Source organism: Mugil cephalus, chromosome 6 (genome assembly GCF_022458985.1).
Source record: "Mugil cephalus isolate CIBA_MC_2020 chromosome 6, CIBA_Mcephalus_1.1, whole genome shotgun sequence".
In the NCBI taxonomy this organism is placed as follows: Eukaryota; Metazoa; Chordata; class Actinopteri; order Mugiliformes; family Mugilidae; genus Mugil; species Mugil cephalus.
The window spans coordinates 13,108,081-13,128,176 of record NC_061775.1 but is presented as its reverse complement, the minus strand read 5'-3'; the positions used below and the strand labels follow the sequence as shown (position 1 = coordinate 13,128,176).

The 20,096-nt window shown below is 42.7% G+C and overlaps 1 long non-coding RNA gene across 2 annotated transcripts in view; it reads left to right on the top strand.

Moving 5' to 3' along the window:
• The first annotated feature begins 241 nt into the window (after nt 1-241).
• Nucleotides 242-20,096, top strand: part of LOC125009941 — a 70,171-nt gene continuing 50,316 nt past the window's right edge. For both annotated transcript variants that reach the window (XR_007112997.1, XR_007112998.1), the window contains exons 1-2: nt 242-413; nt 4,691-4,861. This is a non-coding gene — a long non-coding RNA (uncharacterized LOC125009941). The remainder of the gene's footprint in view (nt 414-4,690; nt 4,862-20,096) is intronic.

Sequence of the window (20,096 nt, the reverse complement as noted above, 5' to 3'; positions counted from 1 at the left end):
TGCAAAAACAAACAAAAACAAAACAAAAATAAAACGGGACATAAAGATATATACGTGTCAGTGACATTCATGTGACCCAATAAACATACATTTAAAAATTAATTTAAAAGAATATAAATTAAATGTTTACTCTACAGGATCCCGATTTTCAAAGGCCACGTGACGCCGATTTTGGTCATGAGGTCACCGAAATCCCGGAAATACAGGTAAACCGCGCGTTTTTTTTTCTTTGGTCGCGCAGACGTGTAAAATACAGGTAAAATACGGGTTGAAACGGTTTCAAGCAATTTAATGCGGACGGTCAACGCCAGTTATCCGTCTGGATACAACTGTGTGCAAACACCTGATAAAGGACACCGTTTGGGGATCAAGGATGAGCTTCGGACAGATTGATGGAGTCTGATCCGCTGAAGGTACAGCAACACTATCAACACCTGACACACACGACGCTCTTCTCTCACTAGCTCTCTCTCTCTAAGGTTCCACAGCGTTTGACCAACATTGTGATATGTGCGGTATTGTATTACCATCTGATAAAGTCCAGTGGTTCCCAACCTGCGGCTCGCGATCCTCCAACAGGTCTCAAGATTCAGACTGAAGGGTCACAAGCTAATAAAAAGGACTAGGAAGAAAACGATACACCTTTTTTATTTTTCATTAACTAATAGCAATAATAATAGTATAGCAACTACTGGAAGGCATGTTTTCCTTGTAGTTACTAGACTTTTGCAGCCTTTGACACCAGAAGGTTGCTTTTATATTCACCCGCCCAAGGGTAAAAATTTTCAATTCTCACCACAAATCTCATTTGAATAATTTGTTTGTACCAGCTGCATTTTGTGACATAAGGTTGTATCACTGCCGATTTCCTAAATTGATTCAAATCTGATTCGCATGACTTAGATGTGATTCAGTTCAGTGTCAGTTCATTTAGAGATATTTCAAAACAAAATTGATCTGAGAATTTTATGAATCGACACCTGATGTTTCAAAGATCAATATCAAAAATTCCTATTTATTTTAAACCTAGCATTAGTGACATCGAACTATTTTGCAGACAGTTGCAGGCCAGTTTATAGCTTAAGTGGGATCGCTTGAGCTTTTTTTCTTGTTTTAGCATAGCAGCAAAAATATCAGTCACATAACCAATGTGGGCCTATTTCAGTGGTGTCCAGGTCATAAGGTTGGGAACCATTGGCCTGCTGTATAACAGTGAGCTATAAACATCAGAATCAGAATCTTAAATTATCTAAAAAATAATTATTTTCTTCACACCAGCGAACCGCTATTTGGATAATTCAGAGTAACCTCCTCATAACCAATTGGCCAGTGTGCAGTAACCTGTTTAATTTAAATAAAGTATTTTACTTAAAGTATTTTAAGTACACTTTAAATACCCGACATTTTTTTGTCCCACTGTAACAGCGTATAGTGAAAGCGTCCCCACAAATCTGAAGATTATGGGCTACTGGGCATCGTAACCTCCCCAGGAGTCTTTTGCTCCACTGCACTACCCAAGGTTGATCTAATCACCAGGTCAACAACGGGAAGAGCGAGAGAACAAATAATGGAGACAAAATGAACAAATGATTAGTATGCTGTGAAAAGTACAATACGTTACTTATTTAGCATTTAGATAACTATCTATCCTGAGGAGCAAGCTTCAAAGTTGAACTCAGTTTAGGCGAGGGGGATTAATTCTCTCTGCTGCATGCTTCATTGAATCTCTCATTACCAAACTTTGTCTGTATTGATGTGAGATTTGATTGAAGATTAGAGCATTTAGCAAATCTTGCTTTTCCGCATGTATCAGGCTTTTTTCAAGCGCGGCACACCGCTCGCTGGTCAATACCCTCACTTTTATCCAGTGTCTGCTTCATTTAAACTTAATCAACTCCATCAATGAACTGGAACAGCGAAACGTCCCCTGGAACAATAGCTTTTGTTGGATAATGCTTTGGTCTTATTCCCAACCGGGTGGCGATAAACCTAAAATTACACTATGATGAACTATTTCAATCAATATGATAATGGAAATTGGCTTGGCTGACTCTTTGCAGGGCTTAAGGAGGCAGGCTAAAGCCTATGTGACATTAATACATCTCCATGCTCTCTCCCTGCTGTTGCAACCCCCCCCCCCCTTACCTCCCTTTATTGTCCCATCTTTTCAGTGACATTGACTGCACCATATTGCTAAGCGCCTGGTTGTTTAATGATCTATCTGCACCAGGGAATGCTTGCGCTGAAATGGATACGCAGGCCGACGGTCTCACGCATTGTTTTCCAACTAAATTATAGGCTCTGTACTTTATTTCCTGTAGTGGCTCAGCGGGGTGTAGATCAATCACTGATGGCACCGCTGTAAAGAAGCTACACCACGACTTTTGCTGCTCATTTGGACGTTTTTGTCCTTCTGTGGCATTCCGTGCTTGTTATAGGCTACAGTTCGTCATATTTATACTGCCACCAAAAGACCAATTTCGCAAGCCGCGGCGAGGAAAACGCATGCCCCACATCTGTTGCATACTAATAAATGTGCCACCTTCTGGGACAATCCCGGAGTGATCATGATGATCAACTACCAAGTGATATGACTTACCGTAAACCTGCTTATTTGAAAAGTTTCCCCTCGGCCAATAATTGTCATATTTATTTCGGCGTCTATTATTGTTTTTGAAAAATGATTTATAAAATGCACGCAGCTTTTTTTTTTTTTTTTTTTTTTTCCATCCCCCCCCCATTTCATTATAATTTCTGATGCCGGCGTTGGCACATGCTGCAAGATGGATGCCTTTGTTGTTTTAAAAAGAACTGTGCAGTTATTACTGGAGCTTAAAGTCCCAGCTGTCCTTTAGCAGTCAGTCAGTTCCTGATCTGTTCTATGTTGCATTAATCATGCGCACTGATTTAGTCGTGGTAATATTTTTGCGACCCGCATTTACTTGCAATCGTATTTGCATTTAGAGGAAAGGAATATCTTTGACTGTGGTCCAGGTTGTGGCACAGGTCATTAACACCCCTTTAATCCCTAAATTAATGCTGTTTTTATAGCTAGGAAGCACGAAGCGCAGCCAACCTTTCTATACAGTTTAGTTATAGGAGCAAGAGTACATGCAAAATTCAGAAAGTACTAAAGCACGAAATAACGTAAGCCCTATTCAATGTATAGCTGGATACCTGGCAATTATCAGTAAATTGTTTTATTCAAATATTATATTTAACTAGAAGATGAAAGTTGCATTAAGTCAAGACTTAACATGGCTTGAGCTGGGTTTGAAAGTTTGCTTTTTGATTCATAAAATCCTTGGATAGATTTATTTATTTATTTATTTATTTTGGATATATGCTATTTCCTGCATCCGTCTGTTTAGAACTCCACATGCGAAAGGAGATCCAAAATGTGACAGAAGCTACAAACCTGAGCAAACACCGTCGGGACTGGAAGCTGATATGTGGCAGCATTATAGATTTGGAAGACGATATATATCTCTCAAGAAATCGGAATCCAACTGAAAAAAACGTTAGCGATGCGCAAAGATGGCACCTTCCTTTTTTTTATATTTTGGCTACAGTGGGATGAAGTGTTGACGAGTCTTCACAATACATGCAGTACATGGATTAGATTGTAATTATTAAAGAAACGTACTCATAGAATTTTCCTGTTTTCGCACAGTTTCCTAAACAAATAGTCTTGGAAGCGTCATCATTTTGTCTTGACTGCAACATATGTACGATTAGCTCGAACTGGCTAGTCGTGTTTTCTTCACATTGCTACATTGAACAAGCACTGTAGAGTAAAAAAAACAAAAAAAACGTTTAAATAAGTTTTAATTGTACCATGAATTGGTGAGTAGTGTCACTAACGATTTTTGTTGAAATTTAAAAACAACTTTGTGCTGATACTCCCTACGTTTAGAGATTGATATCACACATTAGACAGAAGTTAAATCTGTACCTTTAAATCAAATACATGATGTATTTTCCAAAAGGTATTATTATCATAGACCCTTCATTTTCCACGTAGGCCCCAGAATGTACAATATACAAAGTATCAGTTCAAGTGTTTTACTCTATGCCTGACTTGAATAACAGATACTACTGCTCTGTGCGGTGATGCTGGAGTCAAATTCTCCTTTTAAAAAGTGAATTTGAAGCCTCATCCACGGTCTGATTAGGGTTAATTTTACTGTAAGAGGGTGCACGGCACGATGGCTACTCCCTCTGCCTCCGTAACCTTTCACCCTCCGCAGCAGCCTGTGTCAATTAGCCTGTCCTGCACGTTCGCTGAGTGAAGCCGCTTCTGTGTCACCGTCATCCAGCGAACATGAAACACCAGATGTGTCGTTTGACACTTTTGAATATGTTGTTTGCCTTTGTTTCCATGTTTTACTCCCGGTGCTGGAAATGATTTGAGAGGACAGGCATGCACAACAGATACAGCACCTTGAACATCAAAGACCGGCGCTGCGGTATTAGTAACAGTGTGTCTGTTTCTGCTGTAACTCTGCACACGCTCACACACACACACACACACACACACACACACACACACACACGAGCACGTTGCCCGTGTGAGCCTTGTGTGCGCGTCGGCCTGCCTGCCAAAAGCAAAGCATCCGAGACAGCCCAGAATATAAAAATTTACAGGCTCTTTTTCCTGCTTTGTCTGTCTTCTTTCCCATTCTCTTAGGTGAACGGAGGCCTGAGTGATAGACCCAGAACCTTTCATCTCACCCAGTGAGTGTAAATAGCTGTCATGTTTGATTGGCGGGCTGACGTGCACATGTGATTCCCTGGAAGAGGGGAAGAAATTCAGTGAGGACGCGGAGCATGGCGGATCGGCTGTCTCCAAACTAAAGAGGTAATGAATGAGTCATTGCGCAAAAAATCGGCTTTAGCCTTCATTTCCTCAAATGAGATGTCTCATAGTTCATGCAAAAGAGATTGCGTAAAATCCATAAGAGCTTATACCGTAAATGACTGGATCCACGTTGCTGGACATAAAGTTGAACATGGTGCTAAACAGAAAAAGCACATTAGAGCCGGTAGAGCATTAAAGTTATTTAAAATAAATGCAGATTTTATTGCAGGATTGTAACATTATATTACTTTAAATCTGAAAATTTGAATCTTTCAGTCAGTGGGTTTGTGTCTATTGGTCCGTTAGCTTTGTCCGTATAGGAATTAGTCCTAGTGTTTGGTGCACCACAATACCGGTAAACATAGTAAGAGAAAATAAGACATTAAAAACAGGTGCTACAATTTTATATAAAGAATCTGTACAGTCTGTGGAGGTATGTGCAAAATATGAACCGGGCACTGTTCACGGTATTAAGAATAGGGATGCTGGAGGGCGCTGGAGGTGGACTGTGGAGAATTTGGTCCTCATGGTTCGCCAAGTCCTGCCAGCGCCTCTAAAAGTTTACTCCCGTACTCGGGTCAGTTGGCAACGGTCGCACCCAAAATGTGACGACCGCTCATTTAAACTTCTCCAGCTCTGACACTTTCTGAACTTGGATCCCCAGCATGATACCTGCGCTGTACTTTCCCCAACAACACACCTTCCTTGCTTTATTAGCAAGACGTTCTCCGGACAGACGGATCAAAAGCGCAGTTGCTCAGCCACAGTAACGCTGGATACATTTGGTGCTTACCAAAACTTTGCAGGAGAACAACCTCATACAAGCTGTGAAGCACAGCGGTGGAAATGTTATGGTTTTGAAAGTTGCTTCACTGCCTCGGGGACTGGGGCAGCGAAGCAACCACGGAAATAACTATGAATTCTGTATTCGAAATGGGCAGAATAGACAAGAAAACCTTTCAAACATCCTCAATCTGAAGGAATTTAGCATGAGATACTGGCCAAACATCTCAGTAAGCCGATGCCAGGCAACTATGCCTGAAACTCAGACAAAACATTATTACTGCTAAAGGGTATAATACTAGGGGCTTCTTAGAGCAAGAGTACTTGATGAAAACGCGGAGAAGCAAATTTTGTTTGCCCCTCGCACCTGCCTACAGTTCTTCTAATGAAATAAAAATGAAAAAAGAAAAAAAAAACTCCAAAAAGTAATTTCTTAAGTAATTAATAAATTAAAACCACACATCGAACACATTTGACTGTAAACATCATTAAAACAGAATTGTGAAGCCATCAAAAACTATGTGCAATCTTTGAAGTTTTGCTTTAATTTGGCATGAGAGGCCAATAGACAGTATATATGTGGAATTAACAACAAATGGCGATGACCAATGGTGACCAATGTGAACATGGTAGCCTCTACACATCCTCTAACTACTGGAGATCACTGATTCTGATCCCAAATGAAATACTTAATCCAAATTAGGTTTATCTTCGTCAACATAAAGCATGTTGCTGTAAGTAAATAGTAAAACTCCTTGTCATGTAACTCCGCAGAGTACATAGTTGTGACAAAGCTGCAAGTGTCACTATGTGTTTTTGTTTAGTTTGGTTGAGGTGGTACGTCCAGAAAATTTCTTCTGGCTTTTAAAACCTGCCTTGTGTGTATATTCCAGTTTTTTAAAGAATTACACATAGTTACGTAAGAGATTTTTTAAAAACCTAAGGCTGGCATTGGTTCCAGAGGATTGTGGTATTTTACACACCTAGTCGATATATCTTACATTTGGCTTTGCTGTGCAGTGGAAGTGAATGAACCCTAATTGCTGTACTGACAAGCCTGTTCACATATCTATCCGTGTTCTGTATATTACCCACCTAGATACCCAGGTTTTGATTTTAAAGAGTTGGCTTATTGTTTTCGTATACATTATCCCCTGAACGTTGTGACGACTCTCCGGCTTGACATATATTTCTTTGTTTGGCCTCTGGATGCCGTTCCCGATGTGTTTCACAATGAGCTTTTGCTTTGATTTTTATGCACCAAAAAGAAAAAAACAAAAACAAAAAAAACAACAACTATCGCTCTCATCTGCACTCCAATGGGCTGGAACTGGCGAGAAGGAAACAATTTAACTAAAGAGAATATATGCATCAAATGAAAAGCAGATGAAAAAATATGCAATTATGTTCGTGATTGGGTTAAGTTTTTCCCTGCCAGCACATGCCAGCTACCACTAGAACCTGTCCCAAATGGGCGGCTTCCAGGCCTGGGCGAGGCCCCAGAAAACGTCACATCAGAACGGTGCCGTCTCCCCGCTACATCCCCGTTTCCTCAGATCCACGGCCAGTGTGTCCCCCTCGTTCCCCTCTCCTCTTTGCTACAGCCCCTCTCTCTGCGTCCCAGATAATAGAGCTCAGCCTCTGTCTGCCAAAGGGTGCGTAGCTGCCCGGGAGTAATGACCTGAGGGGGTACTTTGTGACAACCAGGGTATAATAATGCCTCCAGCCACGGACAAAGCAGACCCTAGGGGTCAATTTTTAAATACTTTTATGTTTTTCACCAAGGGTAAGAGTCATTTATTTTTATCGTGGGCTGTATACGACACACACAGCAGAAACAACACATTTATCCCAGCCGAGGGACACAAAGTGTGGCTAAGGTTGTTCGTTTCCACAAAACGTGGTTAAGTTTTGATGGAGCGGCGCTAGTCGCGAGCCATCGCTTCTGATGAAACATCTCCCGCTTTTCAGGAGAATTTATCCAGCAAATGTCTGCGGGCCACACTGCCTCCGATCAAAATAGTGTTATTGAGATACGCGAGGGAGTGTGGAATCACCTGCGAATGAAAGGGCTCCTCCTAATGGGTTAATTGCAACAAAAGCGCGGGGTCTTGCCCCATTGAACAGAAGAGAATTGTGAAACAGAGGCCCGTGGAAATGATGTCAAGCAATGTGCTGCCTGCTTTGCCCTGAAGGGCCAGAGTTTGTCTGTCAGCAGTTAAATGCTTACCTCCTACCCCTCCCCTTACACTCAACAATCAATTTACCTCCTCGGGGTCTATGAACCCAAAGATTTGACCTTGCAGACTTGAGCTTTGTTTCCCCCCCTCATCTCTCACACCTCAAAGAGTTCTTAATAGAACACAAAGCAAAGGTGGTTTGAAGCCGGGTTTTATCACCGTACGGCACAAAGTCAAGCCTTTCTGAGGCCAAACCAAAATTGTTTTGTAAAATATCAAAATTGCTTTCATTTTACACGCAATGAGCGGTTTTGCGTCAGTGTGTATAATCAGCTGCTTGAAGGAATAGCCACCATTCCTGACGATATGCTTTCTTTTTTTTTTTTTTTCTTTAACCAATGGTTAGATGAAAAGAGCATTACTACTTTCATGTTAGGGTTAGGGTTACCAAATTAATTATAACATTTATAGTACATGCATACAGTTAGCTTAACTCAGTTTTTACACTGGAAGCTGCACCTTGTATGACCTTATACAGAGCTGCTACAAGCATCTGCGTCAAATAAAGTGTGCATGAACACATCATCTTTGAGATTCCACCTTTGTTTTTTTTTACTGACTCCTCAGGTAGCAACCATCACTGCCGGCCGAGCACAAACTCACTTGAACACTGTTATAAAGCGATTCGACATTCACAGTCTGAGGAGGTTTTGTGACCCCGTCAAACATGTTCTGGGCTATAACTCAGCCAATCCTAATGTAATTATGACAGAATTACACAGAAACATCTAACAAGTTAAAGGTCACTTTCCCTGTGACGTCATAATATCATAAATAAAACGCTATTGTTAAATTTCTTCACCACATGTTGCCAGGTTAGCTGCTTTACCCAATCTTTATGCTAAGCTAAGCTAAATTTATATTCTGAAAATGTGAGAACATGGATACAATGTTCCTGTCAATGTGTTAAGTATAGGGCTTTTACATAATCCTCTTTATGTTCATATTAAAGGAACAAGATAGAGCTTGTTCCGTGGCCAGCTTTAGAAGTCCTGAAGCTCTTTTTAACTTTAGAAGAAGCAAGGCCAACTGTTTCCTCCCCGCTACACGTCTCTATGCTAAGCTAATCACCGCATGGGCCTGAAGCTCCAGACTGAGAACCGTGTTCGTCATCTTATCTCCCTCTTGGCAAGAAAGAAAGCAAGTTATTTTTTAAAAGTTAATGTTTTGTTTTGGCTGGTTGTGTTGGCCTGCAGAAACCGTTCCTGAAAGACCCCCGCGAAAGCTTACCGAGCTATACTCGACAATTATTTGCTAAGCAGGTACGCACTCTATATTTTGGAGAAGCGAGTTTCTTATGAATAACCATTATATCAATGTTTTATGGATAAAAGTGTATCAAAATCTGGATATGGATTTAATATTTAACACATTCTCACAGTTGATTTACTTTTATGTTGATAGACACACAGCCTGGGGATGCCTCTGTGCCCATCAAAGAATTAAAATCCCATGGTTTATTCAGTCCCCCTCCGATTTGTACAGTACCCAACGGACAGAGGGCACACCCAGCAAGGTGCTAGTTAATTGGGAACACTGAGAAAAGAAAACAATAAGAGTAAAAGCAGCACCTTTTTCTCTTAATACATTTATTCAGACTGGTGATGGTTCAGCACAAAGCTGTCTTTGGGATGCTTGAGGAGAGCTTTGTTGTGAGGCATCATCTGTTTTAAAATGAAATTCGAAGGGTGTTGGGAGAATGATGTCTAATGTATACCACAAAAATGATGTTTCAAAGACCAGGTTGGAGTTTGGGTTGATTTCGCATGTGATGTATTAATTTCTCTGGTAACTTTGAGATTTAAAAAGTGATGCCAAATACATGGATGTAAAATGGCTTAACCCTAACCCTGGCATACAAATGGACCTATTAGCCCTAACCCTAACCCTAGCTCTGACAACATGGCTCTACATACTGTAAACACAATTGACACTAATAGAATCAATGACTTCATTTAAAATAAAAAGCTTCAAATGCTGGGCACACTAAAAGTAGACAAGTTAGGCACTGCACTACATGGTTGGTAAACCTAAAACCAAAATGGTTGATTTTGGAATAACTGAATGGAGCATTTGATGGTATGCACCGAACAATATCATCATTTTATCATCCGATTCTTAGCACAAAGAAAATTAAATATATTTCTCAATCTGGTCCGGTCATCTTCTTTAATTACTTATTTATTCATTTAGTGTACGTTTATTTAACTTATTTCATGAAGTATGTTTTCCCAATTTCGATTTTCCTCCTACCTCAGTGGGCAGCGAAAGCAGATGCATTTGTTTTCCCATTGAACTACATTACACAACGACAACACGCGGCGTTTTGGTCTAAAGCACAGTCTTTTAAAGATTGTTCTCTGGCGCTGGCGTCGAAGCCGGGCTTGTTTTTTTCCAACGGTGCATTAACCATCAAGACTAAAACTCCGTATAGTTTGTGCTTGGTGGAGTTTTCTGTTGCTGAGGGGAAGACAGAGCGGTTGAGGGTGTATACACGTGGGGGAAGAGCTGCAGTAATAGAACTCAGCTGGAGTAGGTTACTTGAGGGAATGCTTCAGGAGCGGGAACAGAGCCAAAAGAGCGAGGAAACATACTTCACTTTATTGATTTTGTCGATCGTCTTAAATGAGGGGCACTCCAGGCCAAGGGCTCACCTCTGCATTTTCTCTGTGTGTGCCGGGTTCTGTGCCGTGGACAGCATGCAGTAGTTACAGTAACTGCGAGACAGGAATTATGTATGTTTTTGCGCGTTTATGCACGGGAAAGGTGCGGGAGCTCCAGCTCAAGTTCGCAATTTAAACCTTTTGTCGTTACCTTGTCGAACGGTGTGCGCAAAGGTCCCGCCTCCTTAGCCGCGGCGCAAATGAGCCCATTGTCCGGATCACATGCATCATCTGGAAAACCGAAAATGAGCCGGCGTGTCTGTGAGGAGCCCTCGCCTGCACCACCTCCCTGTCACAGATCATGACCTTTTGCTTTACACTAGAGATACACGCCGCTGTTGTGACTTATTCATCAATTGTGACTTGGTTATAAATGTGTTTTTAAGGCAAATATTGATTAAGTCAGGTGTGACATCGTTTAGCTTAAAGCAAATGTCCATAAGCAATTACAGCTTCTAGTCTCTTTTCCATTTTTGTTTCGGCTGACACGCTCATTTGTTTTATATTCCCATACGTCCTGTCAGGTGGAGGCAGGACTCCTTTTCTGTACCGACGGTGTCAATAGTTATTCAATAAGCAGCACCCCACAGACACAAACACAATATTCACCGAGCGTCAGCGGGAGTTCATTTTTCCGGCTTTAAAAAGGTTTCGTAAAGAAATAAGGATGTCGTTGAAAAAAATGCACACAAAAAAAGTCTACAGTAAATATGTCTGCAGATTTATTTTGTCGACAGAACAGAATAACTTCACGTCGAGGTCCGCTCACGGCAAGTTGGCGGCTTGTTGTTGCTTGAACTGTGCGTCTGGATGTTTGACCTACGCTGTGCAGAGCGGTATAGTGTACGTTTTCACACTTAACCGCTCTGCTCACTTTACTGTAAATCTGCTTATAGCGTGACATCAACAACTGGTCTGGAGGCCAGACGTGCACCAGTATGCAAATGGATCGGAAACTTTCGGCCAACGTGCACACATACACACACACGCACGCACATACATTGTGGAGTGAGATAGAATAAATATTGTTTTTAAGGATTTAAAGCTTTGCAATGAAAAACTATTTGATAATTAATATATTCTGGTAAAAAGGGCACTGTATGTAACTTTATTAGGTTTTTACAAGATACTTGAACAGATCTGTGGAAAAAAAAACTATCACATGCAAATTATTTTATATGTCTTAAAGCATGTCTGCAAAAATCCTTTGGGGCCATTGTTTTCATAAACGGCCCTGGAACAGTTTGCAAAACCTGTAATAACTGAAAAAAAGTCATAATGTTAAATTATTAGGCAGTGAATAGAGAAGCATCACCTACGTTTATTATTCATCCCAACTCAGAACCTTCAAAAACTGAATTGGTTTGACAAATGAGCTGCCGGGATTTTGACTTTGGGCTCCGGATATTATAATGGACATTTTTAATTATCGTAATGGACATTATTAAGCTATTTTCCGCCACTTTGTTCCGCAAACAGACTGATAAACAGTGAGCTGTCACATTAGTAGATAATTAAGCGAACTCCCTCCTTTGAGCGCGTTCCGCTCTTTTCCGTCAGACGCCGCGGTTTGTTGTATCTCATTAAGACACGCTACAGAATTAAATAGTTAAGGTGTCATCTCTTTCTCTTTTGGGTTCCCCTCGTGTAGACGCGTGCTTTCATTTGAATCCCACTGTCTTGTTCCACTTTGCCACTTCGCGGAGACACCTTTTGCGCTGCTCTTTGTTGCCATTGTTGTAGATCACGACATATTTTATAGGGCGGATGTTTGGTATTTTCTTCCCTAACTGCAGCCTCAGCCCGCCTGAAGTATCTCTGTGTGATCTGAACAGTGTCTTTGAACGTCTTTGTTATCCCGTATGATCACCTTTTCCGTGCCACTAACAGTTTAGCTGCATTGAGGGATCGCCGCGACTTTACAGGGTGCATTCCCCCGTTCTTGTCCTGCAAATCATCCTCGTCTGTGTGTCTATTATAAACTACCGAGGCATCTTCATCTTTTGTCCCTCTCATTTCATTACACAAAATCCCAGAGAAACCGCTGGGCAGGATCAGTTAGTCCCAGCCAGCTCTGTGGTTTCCCCGTTCTTTATTAACGTGTAATCAAACATCGGTTTAAGTGGAAAATAAATATCCAGATCTAATAAGCTGCTCAGCCGGATCATGTAAATGCAAATTTTCAAGCTGGTTACCATCCGTCCCACCGAGGGGAGAACAAGCCGCGGCAATCTCCTCCTCCGCCCGCGACTGTAAATCAAGGAAAATAATGGCTGGATAATGACCAGTTTGCGGTCCCGAGCAGATTGAATGATAACAAACCTTGCGTGTTGCACGCGGCTTTTCATTTAACATCCTATCACGGGGAAAGCCGGCGAACAGCTTGGCGCGCCTCATTAAAGGGGCTGTTGAAGCCTTGTAAATTTCCGCGGAGCAAGGGCTAGAGAATTCACAGGACGACTTCCTGATAAGGGAAGACAGGGTTTATTCCCCCACCCAAAGGGGCCTCCCGTGCCGTAGCGGGGAGCCCGGAGATCTGAGAGGACCAGCGAGCCACCAACCGCACCGCAGTCGTCTGTTTTCCTAATGTGAAGGAGTAAGAGTGCGAATGAAAAGAGAAGGATACCCACTTAGACAAGCGCTAAATAATAGACATATAAATTGCTTCGTTTTCTTGTTTGGAGAGATGCTGATTTAGCTGCTAATTGGTGACAGAAACTGTCAAATGGGTGGCAGGTAGTGATTGTGGTGGCTTCTGTCAGGATTAGGTGAGAGAGAGAGAGAGAGGAGGGAGGAAAAAAAACGCAAGGGGCGCTTTCTTCTGGTGAAGGCAAAGACAATATGACGGCAGTCCCCTCCCTCCCCGCGTCTGATATTTACCCAAAACACATTAAACAGATAAAGAAGAGAAAAGAAACAATAAGCTTCGGGATTATGGACCCTGTCTCCTTTCCTTCGTCTCGTGCTCTCGTCTCTTTCCCTCTTTTTTTTTTTTTTCTTTTTCCTTTTCCCTTCTCCTCCTCTAAGCCGTCTCTGTGATTGATTAACGTGTTTGTTTGAAGAAATTCAGAATGTTTACTCGCGCAGCGCAACACAACACGCGGGCGCGCAAAAGAAAAAAAAAAAAAAACGCGCGCGGGGCGCGCACAGAGACAATGAGCCGGGCTGCGAGCGGAGACGGCGGAGAGGAGAGACGGATAAAGGCTGACTGACTGATCTCTCGAGGGCATCTTCCTCTAACCCTGCCTTGACTCTCCTCCCTTTTCTCTGGAGCATTAAAATGAACAGTAATTAGGCTTTGATACTCTGGCAAATGAACAGTAATTAGAGTGTGCTACTGTGGATCCTCTGTCTGAGCTGCTCATTGAATATTCACAGTATTATTGAACGTTAAGATTAGCTTGCCGCTGTCGTGCACAAACAGTGTGGCATGGCAACGGCCCTTTGCAGATGGTGTTAGGGGGATGGTGGATGCTGTGTGTGTGCGTGCGTGTGTGTGTGTGTAGACAGGTCGCCCAAGCCTGGCGGACCCTCAGAGGGGATTTTCTGGTTATTAGATCCTTGCCAGATCATGGGCCAATTATAAAGAAAACTGTCAGTCAAGGCAAAGTGGCTATGTGATTAGCGGAAAAGGACAAAATCAGGTGAGGAGTGTGAATCTTTCTGGAGGCAGCTTTGATTTGCTAATAAGAGGGAGAGGGAAAGGACCGGGGCAGGGTCCCCAGCTGTAGTCCTGCTTTGCTCTCTTCATTTTCGCTGTGACCTTCTTAGCACTGCTGGCCTAATCTGCGCTACAGAGGAGACATAAAGAATGGCTCTCGAGGGGGTTTTCTGGGTCCGGGCTCCGAATGAGGCACGAGGGGGTTAGCCACCAAAAAAAAAAAAAAAAAAAAAAATGAGAGCAGTACCCCCCTACTCCCAACCGGAGGGACATGAGTAATCAAATAGTTCCTTCAGTGCGACAGGGGCCAAATGCTGCTTAATTACCCTAATAGTTTTTAAAGACTTTTTACTCGTGTAAAAAAAAAAAAGAAGAAGAAGAAGACGGGAAAAACACACACACACACACACACACACACACACACACACACACACACACACTTAAAGCTATGTCACGGAGAGAAGGAGGAGTGAAAGGATAAGAGGAGGGAGGGAGAATCACTTGTCTCTGAGAGCATCCTCTGCAGTCAGAAGCTCTGTCCGCTCCTCTTCCTAATTTCTAAAAGCGCGACAGTGTATCCTAATTTAGTGGCTGGTGACCAGGGCTGACATTGAGGGGCGTGGTAGGGCCTTCTTTTTTTTTTTTCCTCTCCCCCCCCCCCGGCCACGGATTGTGGCTGGGGAGAAGCGAGCGCAGAGGGGAGACAGGCAGCACAGTGCCAGCGCTATAATGAAGCGCGGTAGACAGCAGGCCTGACAGCTCTGGCAGGTGATGCATGGGGCCCATGCTAATTCTTCAGCAAGCCAGTGATGGATCCTGAAATCTTGACCACACATCCCATTAGCCCCTGTCTGTGACAGGAGAATAAAGATATTAAAAAATCCGGGAGAAGTTGGGAGAAAGGGGTGCGTCGGGGAGAGGGGGCGGGGGGGCCGTGGACAGCCAGTCAAAGGACCTTACGCAAACCTCCAAGTCCTCTGCAATATTTTCAGCAGCAAAGTTATTGATGACTTAACCTCTGGGGTGCAGGTTATGGGTGATGGATACTGTGCATCCGCAGCGTGGAACAGCAGAGGATAACAAGGTAGACAGTGAATCACCTGCCCACAGCTGATAAAAATAGAATATGACATGTTCTACAGCGTACACACTGCATTATCCCACTGTAAATTCTAAAGAGATGAGTGAACTGGGCTTCCCTGTAAATAGATTAGTTCATTGAATGGGTTTTCTATGGCCTCAGCTGTTCTGCGCATCCCCACTGCCCCGGCTTTTGCATCTCAGCACTATGAATTCAAGAACTGTTTATTAGCCTGTCCCTGCCAACTCCTCTGCGACCTCCCCTCCTTCCCCGGAATAAAGGAGACTAAGGAAATAAAAAGCGGAGGAGGGCGTCGAGCTCCTTCAGCTATCAAGCACTCAGGTGTGTTTACCATATATCTTTTATCTTCCTGTGCAGGACGGAGCTAATATTTTTGACGTGTTTTGTGTGAAATATAAATGACCCAGCCGCGGTACAAATAGGAAAACCGGCGGCGAGGCGAGCAGGAATCGCAGCCAGGCCCCGAGAATCCTCCTTTCCCCCCGTTTCTCGGTGGGTTGACAAATAGCACCGCGGAAGTTCCAGGGGAAGCTGAGAGGTTACTGTGACAGACAAGGAGCACAATTATCACACCATGATGAAAGAGCCGTGGCGAGCGCGCGTCGCGCCGTTAATTACCGTCCTTTTTCCACCAGCCTCTAATGTGAGGAAAAACACGCGATGACAAGTGTGTAAAAGAGCAAGCACTAAATTACTGTCAGGAAAAATAAACGGAGGATCGCGCGGCCCGCGCAGTGATTTACGGGGGCAATTAGTCACCGCCCCACGGAGATGCTGAGGACAGCAGTGCGGCGGGAGTGTGTCAGGGAGAGGGAGTGTGAGAGACACCCCCACGCTCCACCCACACTTCCAAAGAAACGGGATGAGGAGTAGGAGAATGTTCTCTGTGCTCTTGGCTGAGTGACCTTTGTCTGGCGGCGAGCCTCAATCCAACTTTTCACAGGTTTTAAAGAAGTTCAGAAATAAACGATCAAGCGAACAACAGCATGTGAACATCCTACTTCAAAATCAGCGCCGTGCTGTCGTATGTACGTGTATCATAATGGAATGAAAGGAGTAACATCAGCGTGCGATATGGAGCCAATTTAGGTCACTGGTACTTGTTTAATGGTGAAGTGGGTTGATTACGACACAGGTGTAAGACGAGCTAAAGCGTCGTCTCCCATCACGCCGTCACAGCTGAAGACGTTCCTTTTGTCTTAAGTCGAATATGTCAGCATACTTGAAATGCTAAACGTCTAAAATGAGCCCCCCCCCACTCTCCACCACACACACACACACACACTCTAAGCATCAAACATCAAATGGGCCCTAATTGTTTCTAAACGTGACACAAGTAGAGATACTTCAGTTAAAAGCTCGCCGTCGCGTCTCAAAAGTGACGCTTGATTCCCCCCCCCTCCCCACCGTCTCGTCTCCGGCTGCCGAGACGGGAGGTCGCATCCCAGTCGTCATGTGTCCCTCACATTTCATGCTCGCCCATGAAACGGGGCCTTTCATCACGCATTAAAATACCTGCTGTACTTTTAAGGAAGTGAAACCACTGGGAATACGCTCCAGCGAGTGGAGAGCCCATTGATTTGTAATGGCTGATGACAGATAGTGTCACATCATCTTTGTTAATTTCGCTCATTCCGAGCCATTGAACAAACATGGCGTGTCGCTCTTCTTTTCTCTCTCTCTTTTTTTTTTTCTTTGCTCTCTTGTAGAAATTTGTGAAATGATAGGTTATCGTTGAATACATTTGAAGCGCGCCGGCTTGTTAAGAAATTGTCACGCCGTGTGATATCTTACAGACGTGATGAAATAAAGTAAAGATGGATGGGAGGTGTGTGTGGTGGGGATCGGGGGGGGGGTATTTTATTTTAATATGTCCATCACAGCCAACTAAAGACAATTACAGCCGAGCACTTTAAAGAAAACCCTCAGACATAGAGTCTTGACTTGCTAAGCTTTTGAAGCGTTCACTTCACTTAACGCGAACGGTTGATGTGAACACGACGAAGTGTGTTGGAGGATGTTGACATTTTAATCTGCCTCGTCATGCTCATATACATATTTGACTGAGCATTTGCACATGTGTTGTAGAACAATAACGCCACTGCCAGCAAGTCGAGTGTTGTGTGTGTGTGTGTGTGTGTGTTTTCTCCCGGCCATACAAATCCAGTAGGGGCTAGTGAGTGGGCTTGCTAGGTTGAGCCACATTTCCAGGTCAGTGGCCTTGAGCATGCTTGGTTACAGCTGCCTTGCCCATTCTTATTGGCAAAGGTGCCATAAGACGAGGTTGCGAGGGGGCCGTAAGTGGTGAGGAGGAAGCGGTGGAGAAGCTAACCTAGGAGAGGACCATATGCATGTCCAGCGGACTGCTTCCCTCAGGCTCTCTTTCTGCCGCTCTCTCCACATCCTTCACTTCACTGCCTACCCTCTCCTTTGCCAGGGCTACTATATAAGTGGCAGGACATAAGACTTCCTCAAGCTGTCGGCCTCGCTCCCCCCCCACCCCCCTCGGAACAACGCCATTGGAGGAGAGTAAGAAAGAAAGCAGCTGGCGGAGCTGGAGAACGACGAGTAGACCAACCCTTGTATTTGGATATTATTTATTATTATTTATCTATTTGGCTGCTGCCACTATCAATTAAAGCCGATTGTGATCGACAGCGACGGTGCGCTTGTCACAGCGTTTGAGCCGGGACCTAGTGTCATGTAATTTGATGTAATGCTTAAACTGCAGCGAACCGCGACATGTTCGATATTATTATCTTTCTTTCAACGTCACGTGATGATGATGATGATGATGTGTAGTCTGGAATAGGCAGTAAAATCACACTTTCTACCCACAGAACAGCTTCATCATAGGCTTTGGTCTGAAATAAGTGTTTGCTTTACTGTGGAAAGTTAGCTGACAAGATCACTATGTGCGATGTGTAGGTGGGGCCAGCAGCTAGTTAGCTTAGCTTAGTAATTAGACTGGAAACAGTTGGAAATGACGAGCTTGGTTCGGCCTGACAGTAAGATAATTTAATGTGTGAGTTAACAAGGTCTAGAGATGGTAGCTAAGGGAATTTGTCGATGGTTTAACTGTGTCCATCCATTTCTAAACTAAACTTAGTGGCTGTACAAGTGGACCGCATAAGCAAAATAAATGCCAGCAAGATAACTAAACGTTTTCACATATTGTCTCTTTTCTGATGTTTATTAGGGCTACAAGAAACAATTAGTTGTAATTTAATCAATCAGTCAGTTAATCTGTGGATAAGACATAAGACAACGTTTATTTATCCGACATATGGGAAATTAGATTATCCTTTTAGATCATTCTTTTAATTACTGCCTCAACTATTTCCTGAGTAGATGATTAATCCTGTACCTAACCACTAAAATATAGAAGCATGTTTCCTAATAAATGTTATTCGAACATAATGATGACCTATTTGGACACGAATGAACAATTTTGGACATGAATGAAAAATCAGTTTGGGACTTGGAAGTTTTGTCAAACGGTACTATTCTACAAAAATTCAGATTTTTGAGTGTATTTAGGAAAGATAATTTAACAGTTTTTCCCCATTAATTAACATAAACAGTGTTGAGTGTGGCTGAACTTGAATTGGATTGTAATTCATTATCCTGTACTAGAGGGTCACCTTTCATTCTCGTATGAACCTAACATGCATGTCTATGAGGGAGAGCATGCAAAGTCTTCACAGAAAGACCCCGGCTGTGGCAGCGGGTTCAAACCGAAGACCTTTGTGCTGTGATTAAAACCACTGTTAAAGGCTGCTTCCACCCACTTAGAGCGTAACATTGATTGAAATTTACGCCGTTGGGTTTTATAGGTCTATATAGGTAAGGCATTTTTATTTCTATAGCACGTTTCATACCGAGAGGCAACTCAATGTGTTTTACATAAAGACAAAGCATTTTAAAAGAGCAGCATGAAACAGAAAAATTTAACAAAGAAATAGAAAAAAAGTACAAGAAATAAAAAATGTATATAGATTTTTTTTCTCAGCAATATCTGGTAAGGACACGATGAGATTTATAAGGGTTTGACCGTTAACGAGAATAGATTCCTGTGCTCTGTGGTTTAGCTACAGTAGGGAACAGTTTCAATCTTATTAAGTGCTTTGATGACATTGTCAAGTCGTTGCAGTCCTAGTATTTATTCAGTTCTTCTTGGTTGGATTTGTTACCAAAATGTTAGCATGACCTCACCAAATCATTAAGCAGCCATGAATAATAAGTTGACGTGTGTGAACCCGATTGCTAATTTGGTTTCTAATGAAATACAAAGATTTTTTCTTTCTTTCTTTTTTTTTTTTTTTTTACATATATATCTCCTTTAAAAATCTGCCTGCATACTCAGAATATCCTCCACAAAACCCACACCGGGGATTTAAATGTGTAATTTTATCAGTGTTACGTTTGTTATCACTAAATTAATTTTGCCAGCCCGCCTGCAATCTTTGTATTGTGTTTTTCTTGTTTATCAAAGGAAGCTATGTGAAAATGCATTGGGGCTTTTCTCCATAAAGAGATGCAAGTGTGAAAACACGCTCTTCCACTTACTCTTTCTGCCTTTATGGCTTCCGGTGTTCTGTGAAAACAAGGCTTTGAAATTAGACTCGCTACGAAATAACAGACAGCGAAGAAGAAGAGGAGTTAAAAAAAAAAATGGGGTCTATGAATCAATATGGGCAATGGGGGGAAGGCCAAATGTAATAAATAATACAATAACAAGCCTAACTAATGAGCTGTTGCGGTGGTGCAGTTCACAGAATAGTCC